Source organism: Passer domesticus, chromosome 11 (assembly GCF_036417665.1).
Source record: "Passer domesticus isolate bPasDom1 chromosome 11, bPasDom1.hap1, whole genome shotgun sequence".
Taxonomy (NCBI): Eukaryota; Metazoa; Chordata; class Aves; order Passeriformes; family Passeridae; genus Passer; species Passer domesticus.
The window spans coordinates 25,354,229-25,364,651 of NC_087484.1; the positions used below are offsets into that span (position 1 = coordinate 25,354,229).

At 39.6% G+C, this 10,423-nt stretch overlaps 1 protein-coding gene across 7 annotated transcripts in view; it reads left to right on the plus strand.

Moving 5' to 3' along the window:
• The window catches only part of CLSTN2 (calsyntenin 2), a 418,740-nt gene that overhangs the window by 286,093 nt on the left and 122,224 nt on the right, over positions 1 to 10,423 (plus strand). The gene's annotated exons all lie outside the window — the stretch shown is intronic.

A 10,423-nucleotide genomic window follows, 5' to 3' on the forward strand; every position in this document is an offset into this window, starting at 1 on the left:
TTTTAATAGCCTCTCTATGCAGAAAGAGGAAATTGCACTATCAAAGGAAAAACAAAGCCTACTTGGACATAAGTTATTATCTAATGAAGAAAAAAGCATCTTAAGCTGAAACAAAAGCAGTCCTAGACAAGTGTTTGGGAGATGCAGGAGAAAATAAATGAAGTTTTGTGAAGACTTCGTATGCTTACACTTCATTTAGCACTGGAGAACCAGCCACAATCAATGACAGCAACAACTGAGAAGGGAGCAAGCCAGTTTACCACAGAGTAAGTAAAGAAACAAATCCCTGATTTACTAAAAAACAAAGGGAACTATAAATTGTGCATCTGAAACACTGATCTGAGGTAGGATCTCTTGCTACCAGGACTCCTATCAGCAGCACCGAGTTCAAAGTCAAGTCCCTTCTCCATAACATTTAATGTGGTCACATTCCAGTTCCTCGTCCAGCTCATAATGGCATGCAGGAAAGCTGTTTTGAGCTTTGCAAGCCCTGTGCAACATTAAAGGAGGAGCTATAACTTTCTCCCATCAAATGTCCAAGAGTTACATCTTGCATTTTCCAGGTCTAAGAGCTGAGATAGTTAGACAAACACCATCTTAAATGCTTGGGTCTATCTTCCTGCAAATGCCCACTGTCAAATAAAGCCTTTTGTATACCTTTACTAACTATGGCAAAATCTGTCAGCTGTCTTCATTAACAGACTTAAAAAATTTTTATCTTGAGCAAGAAGCAAAAATATATGCAGAAAGTGATGAGCATAAAATCTTTCTGAATGGAAATTCTTTCTTTATGAATCCATAGAATGTTCAGGCACTGCAGTGCAGTGGTTGAGAGACAGCAGTGTTTTGCTTTGACATGCTTGAACAGACCCTACTTGAAACCAGAGTGGGAAGATAACATTCTCACACAGCAGGAAAAAGGATGTTCCAGGACAGATGAGCGAATGAAAGGGGGGAAAAGGCATGTACTGACAGCTGACCTCAGATACCATAATCTCAATAGGGTAATGAGTAAATGCTATGGTAGCAGAACAGTGGAGAGTCTGAAGGAATAAAACAAAATTAATCCAGCTGTGATGCCACCAACATGCTGTGGTTATTTTCTGAACAACCCAACCGTCATTAAGGTGCTCTTCAGGACTCAGAGGTAAAAAGGGATGTTTTTTTTCTGACAGCAGCAGCAGCAGAGAAGCTAAAAGATGAACTGTTTATAAACACTGCTTCTTTCATATCCACCATGGCTTTAGATAGTATGTCACTGTTTTAGGCATGATTGCCCCTTGTGCAGTATTTTCCTGGAAGTGCAGCACACTGTGCTCAGCTGGCAGGGGGCTGTGATCTTGCTCAGGGATGGTGCAGGACCAGCCTGGGCAGGTTAAGCCAGAGGTGACAGTCTGCACACTCAGCTATGCTATTTCTCCACACTCACTCCATTCTGAGGGTCTTTCCCTGACATCCTCAAGTGGATGGTTTTGTTGGGCAGAGGCCACCTGGCAGGGACATAAAGAGGGACCATGAAGCCAAACCAGAGAGGAAACAATGGCAGCAGGAGAGGAGCAATGCTCAGCTCATGCTTTGGGACTGTGTGGGTGTGTCAGCTACCTGCACTCTGCAGGTGAATGCATCACACAGACCAAACACACCTTTATTCTAAATGACATTATCACTTATGTGGGGGACACAGCATTTGTGGCCTTTTGTTAAAAACAAAGTGAAAAGACTCTAGATTGGTACTTTGAAAGCTAAAACTCCGCAGACAGACGTACATAAAATAAAACCTGAATAAGACAATAGATTAAAACCTATCAAAAGCTATTAGAATAAACACACAAGTATTCTTTTGGTATTCCAAGACCCAAAAACTTTTTAATTTTTTTAAAGACCCAAAAGTTCCAGGAAAGAGGAGGTCTCCTGCACACAATCGCAGCACAACATTTATTTCTAAACCTGAGGATGAGAGTTGCATTCAGAGTTACTCAAAATGTGACAAATTAGAATTAGAAAGATAATGCATGTAATTCTTCCCCCTGGAGTGGCAATAACAGCTATATTTAAGGCCAGGAAGACTGAAATGGATACAGTAGCTGGAAAGTCTTTTGTTGTGAATACTGACTGCTGGGGAGACAAACTTAAGGCTTAGTACCTATAATGCTGCAAAATGTATTATGAAAGGGTATAGGTTCCTCCATAAAAGCTACATTTTCAGACTGATCAAAGTGTTTTACACAAGTTTTAGCTCATATATATAAGTAGTCTCGTAGCTGTCATTTATTTGAAAAGAGAAAGAAAATAGTACTAGACTTTGTTCCTTTATAAATATTTTTTAAACATTTAAATGAAACAGAATCTTATCCTATTTCTCTACACAAAAGAACAGTGACACAATTTCCAAGCATGTATAAAGATGATTTCCAGCTGTTTCTCATGTGCTGTTTAAAGTCAAACCACTAATCCCCTATGTGCAACTGATAAACTTAGTAAAAAAAGTTAAGGCTTGAAATCTTGGAGATGGTGCAATGCTAGAACTAGGTCTGAAAAGAAGACAGGTTTTCCATGTAAATCAAAAAGAAGAGACTCAAATATATTTAAAGAAAATGTATCAGATATGTAAATTCCCTGAAATTAGTAGAAAACTCAAATGAGCATGATATCAGTAGACTGATTAGGACACTTGCTTAGTGAATTAACTTGTGTTTTCTTATTTACTTTTCCTAATTAAGGCTAAAATACTAACTTGCATTCTGTGAATTTCTTGTTGTATAATTACTAGGAAATAATAATTGAATCTTTGAAAAAATTGTAGAATAAAGAATCTTTGAGAAAAAATATATAAATTTTTTAGTTATACGGAATGAAAATCCCTTTCTATTAAAATTATCCTGCAATTACTTCTGAATCTTTCTTCCTTTTAAATGCCTAAGAAACACAAAGTGAAGTACTCCAAAAGAATACATCCTTACCAAAACTGTGCTATGTCCAAGATGATGAAAAAATTACTGTGTTGCTACATTTATGTTCCACTTCAGTTCATCAGTAATTCAAATGCTTCCATCAATGTCAAAGGACCAATTAAGCCAACTTCAGACATTTTAATTGACTCCCTCACACACTGCTGTGAAAGAAAAGGACACATCCAAATATCTGAGCAGGAGTTAAGAAGCAGAGACCCCAAGGAGTGTCATGCCTTTGTGCTGAGGGACACCTAGTTAATGGTTCCAGGAGGGCAATAATTACTCTGTATTAACTTTGAAGAAAAACTGATGGTAAATCTATACATGGATGGGGATAGGGGAGTCCAGCACACTCAGCAGGTGCAGTCGATAGCATCCAACTCCTGGCTGATAGCTGCTTGTTGGAGCATGAGGCCACTCTGCCCATGAGTGGATAGATACACAACCAGCTTCTCCAAGCTGAAAATGGTGGAACTTCTGCTTTGGATAGGGAGGTTTGTGCAGGAACCCACCTGCTACCATGTATTTCAGCGAACAGCAATTACCTCTGGCACGCCCAAATATGTCCAAATTGCACATACTGTCCTCAGAGCTGCTTGTGACCGAGGCAGAGAGATGAATAGCAGCAAAGACGCACAGCACAGGACAAAAAGAAAATTATCTTCAGCAAAATTAGGGATGCACCCAAGCTTAGCAGTTATCAGTATGATCCTGCATATAAGTACACCAACCCTTCCACTGCATGCTGCTATAGGAATCAATAGAACCACTCTGGAAGAACTTTTTCATTCTTACTAGATGCTTATATGAACAAAAACTGGACTTCACTATTCCATTGCCACCGCCTTCATGTTTTTAAACATCCTCACTATATCTAGTGAGAAAAGAATGGATTTTTGCAGACCAATTCACAAAGACCCTGAAACTCTTCAATTATTTAAAATATCAGAGAAGTGGCCTTAAGCTGTAGTCCCAAAGTGAAACACTTATTTTTTAAAGTCTATTTGTGTATCCACTAAAGTGAAGCACTTATTTTATAAAATCTACGTATGTGCACTCATTAAAAAGTGTCTGATAGCCAAAAAAAAAAAATTTATAAAAGGAGCAAGATAAAAGTGAAAAAAAAACCTAACTGATTTTTATAATATTACAGTTTAGATTGAAATCCTCAGTGTAAGGAAATTGAATAAAAAGATTGACATTGCTGCTTCAGATCTGCTGATCTGAAAATTCTCTGGGGTTTTTTTGTTTTGTTTTTTGGGTTTTTTTGGGGTTTTTTTTTGTTTTTTTTGGTTTTTTTTTTAAGATATTATGGGAATGCAGCCAGCTGGGATGAGCAGTGGTTTCACCTTGGTAGCATATACCTGAGACCATGGGAAGTGGGATACTGAAAGGGAGATACCGGGTCAGGTCATGGCAAGAAGAGTGTGCTCATGGGAGTCTGTATGTTAATGGGATGTTGATGTAACTGTTCTAGATTAGGTCATGTTTCTGGCTCTTGTTCTCAGCTAGTTCAGAACCGGTCACGTTCAAGGTCGTGTTCTGAGCTTGCGTTGGTGATTGGACCCTCATCCTCAGAATACCCCTGTATCTTGTCATGTTCCCCATGCCCCCCTGTCTCTGGATCTTGCCCCTCAGATGATGAGGTTTCTACATTTGTTATATTGCTATTAAAGTTCTTTATCTTTGGGCAAGTCCATCACACTCATTCCTCTATCTTATGCTGTGCTTGCCCCACCCGAGCTGGACTAGGGATCACAGCAAGACAGACTACAACAGGATATTTTTACCTATTGGTGCATAAGATAAACCTCACATATTAGGTTCTTTTTTTATTCTGATGCTTCAGGTCCCAGTTGGAGTTAGGAAACCTGTGAGGTATTGATGTATGGCAATTTCTACCCTGTGTGAAATGTTACCAAGGATGTGGAGCTCTTGGATAGCATGGAATTCAGAAATGGGGCCTGAAAAGCAAATCTAAGCAAACTCCTATTGTTCTACATTGTCTCATCAGAGCACAGCATTTCTCACAGAATCCCATTAACAAAATCTCTATAACAGCATGAAACACAACATGCCACACTGCTGAGAATGCTCTCCCAACTTCCTGCTGTACAGGCTGTAAAACCCCTTGGATCCTTGCAGCCAGACTCTTGCTTCATGTTTTCCATGTGGATTCCTGAAGATGAGAAGGATTACTGGCTACTTAGGACTGGGAATTCATTTTATGTTTTGGTTTTTTGTTTCCCTACAGCTATTTATTTTCAAGATTCTTCTCTTAATAAAAAGCCACCTCAGAGACACCTTACACACTGTGAAGGCTCTAAAGAAGGTGGATGGAAAGGGATCAGGTGTGCAGAGAGCTGGGAGCTCAGGGCTCCCATCCCAGGAAATCTGGTGTTACTCTCTTGGGCAGCTCTGAAAGCATCCAGTGAGGGAACTGCACAGACTTCCTGCAGGAGAAGAGTCAGGCATGTTTCAGTGTGTAGGCTATCCCAGATCCAAAATTTCTGTGGCAGCTCTTTGCTTTGTCTGAAAGAATCAGTTTCAAAAGTCAAATATTTGAGCAGACAGTAATGTTATTGTAGGTAATATGAATTTACACAACCTGCTTTATCATCAGGGATTTAACTCCTATGTATTTTTTAAAAAACAGAACATAAAAATGCTACGTATCTAATAAAAATCAAGTTAGGACAATTTTTAAGTAGTCTGGTGAAAATTGAGGCCAAGATGCCATCTGATAGCAATTTGTACGTCTGATAGCAATTTATTTATTCTGCCTATTACTCTGATCATAATACATGGAATTCATTCTGCTTTCTACCATGAACTGGTAAAGTTCAGGCAAGACCAACCAGAAGGGCAATTATAGTAATTTGTTATAATTAGTGAATTGAGGAAAGAAAACGAAGTCTAGAGGTTTGGTTCAGGCTAAAAGACAATACTTCCTTCTCTTGCCTGAGGGAGAGGCATAATTGTCAGGAAAAGACAAAAATAAAGAGACAACAAGCCATCCTTTGAAAAGCACTGACAATAAAGCAAGTGAGAGTCCCACAGAGAGCTGTGCACCAAGAGAGAAGGGAAGATGCATGGCCATATGCCCTGCTTTGCCCCCAGGGCATGAGGAGAACATTCTTCATCTTCTCTTTGCCTGCCTGAGACCAATGTCTCCTATAAGCTTCCAAATGAAGATGAAATAAAGAGGTCCTGAGTCTGCAAGTTTGTGTTCCAACAGTTTCAACTCTGTTCTTTCCTGTTCCAGTCAAAGCTCACCAGTTCTGTCCCTTCACCAATTCCTGTAACATTCCTACAGATTTCTGTGTGTTTGCAGATATTTCTTACAGTTGTGTGTTTATACACCCCACCATGGGCGAAAAGCAGCAATCCAATGGAGCTGCATCAATGTACTCCCCTGGGAGTAATCCTGATGTGTTTATACAGATCAGGCTGGACAAGAATTCACCTGCACTGGAAAGCGGGAACAGGTAATAAGGGCACAGCTGGACCCACCATGTGGCAGGGCTTCTAATCCAGCAAGCAGACCAGCACTCTGGAGTTAGTTACTTCTGCTTCTGAAGCTGAATCTCTCTTCTCAAAAGCAATAAGAAAAAAAATGCTCTGGAAGTGACTGAAGGACATTTATCAAGTTATTTATGAGCATGAGAGAAAGGTGCCTTGTTGCTACTGCCTCTTCGTTTGCCAGTGCCATTTTTGGAAGTGCTATAGGCCTTTGCAGCAACGTGGCTCAGAAGAAGTGGATATACAAATATGAAGGGGCTCTCCCCATATGTGAGAAGCTGCATGTCTTTGAAAGACACTGATATTTCAATATAATAAATTGCTGGTTGACATTTACAGAGTATTTGGTACCACCCTGTATTTGCTGACTGTGCTTTACAGAAGTATCTAGGCTTGCAGATTTACAGCCTAGCAAACATATTCATGAAGAGACATTCAAGAGGACACACCTCTTTGGTGGCTGAAAACACAAAGGCTCTCCTCCATTTCCAAGCTTTCTAGAGAGGAAAGAGCAAGCCCATGTGTACACACCCCTGGCATAAAAAGTGTTCATTGCTGGCTCTGTGCCTTGAAGGGTAGAAGATTAAAAATGCATCACCCTCACTGTTTTACTGGAGATAGCACACAGTAAAAGGTCAGAGAGAATAAAGCTGGGAGTTTCCAGCAGCCAGTTGATTTTGCTGCATCCTAAAATACTTGCATACTGTCAAATACTATATGAAGTGACACAGCTTATGAAAAAGGTGACAGAATTATTGAAATGTTCATAACACCACAGTAGAAACCTGTGTAATCTTTTTATAGTAGTTTTCATGGTGTATGTTAATTATTTAGGAGAATGAGTTCCCTGCCTAACAGAAATACTTAAATAAAGAGATGACAAAGAAAGAAGAAGCACAGCAGTATCTTCAAAATATTCTTTTGAGAAATGTTTTCTAAGCATATTTTTGATAGAAAAAAGTAAAAGCAGACCCTGTGTTTTTCCTACAGCATGTTTGGAAAAAAACCACATAAACTATATACTTATATTCTAGCCACTCTGCAGAAATCCAGGAGAGACAATTGCCAGATTGCTACAGACAATATCTTGTTCCATACACAGTTGTTCACCACTGCCGAACAGAGCGCTTTGAAATCCGTCATTAGCGGGGGGGCCTCTGTTGTTTCTCAGTCTAATATCTGACTTGTTTTACACAAGCTTTTTCGGTGTCATTCCAAATGGCTTCTGACTCCCCAAAGCAGCACCTCCAATACCCTTCCTTCTGGAATATGAATGCTCTCCTACCTCCGAGAGCAGTAACAAAGAGACAAAAACATGCTTTCATCAGGATTTTTGATAACTCTGTTCTGTAGTGTCTGCCTTCATTTTCTTTCATTATGGTATTCATCAGAGCTCTGGGAAACTACTCAAAATGATTATTTGAGGCTTTTCCCCCCACAAAAATGGTTGTTATTTCACGCAATTTTACCTCTCCTCAGTTCCACTTTTCCCTAAGATTTGACAAAATTGCCTTCTTATTTTTTGTGACAAAACCAGCAAAATGGCAAAATCAGATTCTTTCTCTTGGTTTGGAATGAATAGATGTTGGTCTAATTCTACTGGAAAGCAACCATTCTACTAGTAACATAACAATTTAAATATATAAAACCTCATACAATTTCTTAATAACATGGAGATCCTTTGTCTTCTTGTACATCCTTTAAAATAGTAAATATTTTTGCCTCTTTAGGAAAATATTTTTGTGTTTCAAGAGATATTGAGTCTCTCTGTGCTCACACTTTTTCTTAGTTTCAGAATATCTAGTTCCACATATTTTGTATAAGATATAAATTGCAGTACATCTTGGTGTAATCCAAGTCCAAGAAGGCACATTGTGTATTTCAACTAAGATGCCTTTCCAAGGAATTATGTTTTTAAATAATTAACATGCTCACATCACACCTTGCTGCAGAGCATTGCAGTATTTATTTTTTCTGAATCCTTTGCTCAGCTCTACATTATTTACCCCCCGCCCACAGTTTCCTGTTAATTATTTTATTTCTGCCCTGATTGTGAGGTGAGTCTTGTCAACACACCTGAAAATTTGATTATCCTCTCTCAGTTCTCAGTGCCTGTAAAGTGCCATAATATTGCTTTTCTAAGTTGAGATGCTTCTTCCCAGTGATGTAAAATGTCAGCCAAATGTGCGTGGAGGATAAATCCCAGGTTAAAAGTGACCACTTCAAGCATTCACATGTCATGTGCTCTAATCTTAAGTTTTAATAGACCTCACTGTCTGCTTACCTGGGCTGAACTTCCTCAGTCTGTCAGTGAGGATGTTACAGAGACACTGTGGAAAACCTTCCTGAAGTCAAGAAGAGCAATGTTCACTCCTCTCCTCTTGCCTGCACTTAGGGAATGAGAAAGGTGACCTTGCAGAGAAAGTTCAAGTGCCTTCTGTGACCTAGAAAATACCTCAAATCTTGAATATTGATTGGAATGTTCATCAATCCTTCCTTTCTCCCTTGAATGAATTGCATCTAGCTAATGAATAGTGGTGGTGTGTGTTTGTTTATTGAAATTAGTTCATTTTCCCCATGCAATGTTGATATTTTAAACCAAGGACTGATACTTAAAAGCCTGACTTTAATCCAGCCCTAAATATTTTATAGTGTAACCATTGTGTGTACAGTCTGTGTGAAAACTTGAGGCATTTTTTTAAGAAGTTGAAAAAAGGGGTTAAGAGAACCATATTTGGTTCATAATTTGAGTAAAATTCTGTGTAGTAAGTAGGATGAGAGGCTAGATGAAAATCTAACAGCTGCTTTCTATACTGTAGAGCAACACTTGTGGCAAACTGTGGTCTGCACTTCTGTTAGCTTTTCCTTTTTCTCTTCACCTGTATTTTCTGTTGACTTGCACAGCATATGACTGTGACAGCCTTTTCTGTTTCTTTTACCCTGAACATTTGCATCCTGCACAATCAGCAGGGGCAAGTTTTCTGCTCCGCAGTCACAGTACATCCTCACATTAAATTTTGTGCCTTGCTGCGGTTACCATTACTGCATTCCTGGTGTGCAGACTGCACGCTTGTCTCTTGAAGGATGGTGATGTTTTGAACAGGAGCCTGCACCCCCAGACCTGTCCCACTGCTCCTGCGGTGCCGCTGCAGTGTCAGGAGAGCAGTGGCAGGCTGGGGTTGACACAGCTCTGCGGCTTCACACAGGAACAAGAGCTGCTTCTGTGGACTCACGAACCTCACCTCTTTCCAGGCTGGCTCCAAAGTAGGCTAAGAATTGGATTGTCTTGCTTTCCCCCCACAAATCCACTTCCATTTACGGGTGCAACAGTGGTAACCAGAGGGGGAGCCACACAGTGGAGAGCATGAAGAATGTTCTGGAGGCACTGGAGCCCCTTTGTGCTGTGCAGCTGGAAGGCTGGAATAGTGCCATGCTTGTGACAAGCCCCTTTAATGCACAGCCACTTCAGCTGTATTATTGAGTCCCTTCATAATGTCCATGTCACTTGCCTCAAAAAAGTAGAGTTTAATTGTCAGCTGAACCAGGGAGCCTTGAGACAAGACATAAAAATGAAAAATAATGCCACCTACATGTTTTTAGAATGTTAGGGAAAATACAATTCATAAAAGTAACCAAAACGGACAAGAAATTTGTAAGGCACTTTGCAAATATTGTCTCTCTTTATCATATCCCAGGCCCTGCCACACCCAAACTAAAAGTGTCCATTAGCTGAAATTTTGCCCTCTGTTGTTTTATCTTTAGTCTCAGAGAGCAATCAGTATAATATTACGAAATAATACCTTAAACTCAGCTGAGTCGAAACAGCACATACTCAGTTTTGTATTTAACTCTGAGGTGTTACAGAGCTAATCTATTCAGCACTCTTTGCATTGTGTAAAATAGAGTTGAAGTTTTTGATAATTGTTTTATTGTTGCTTAATGATTTTTTT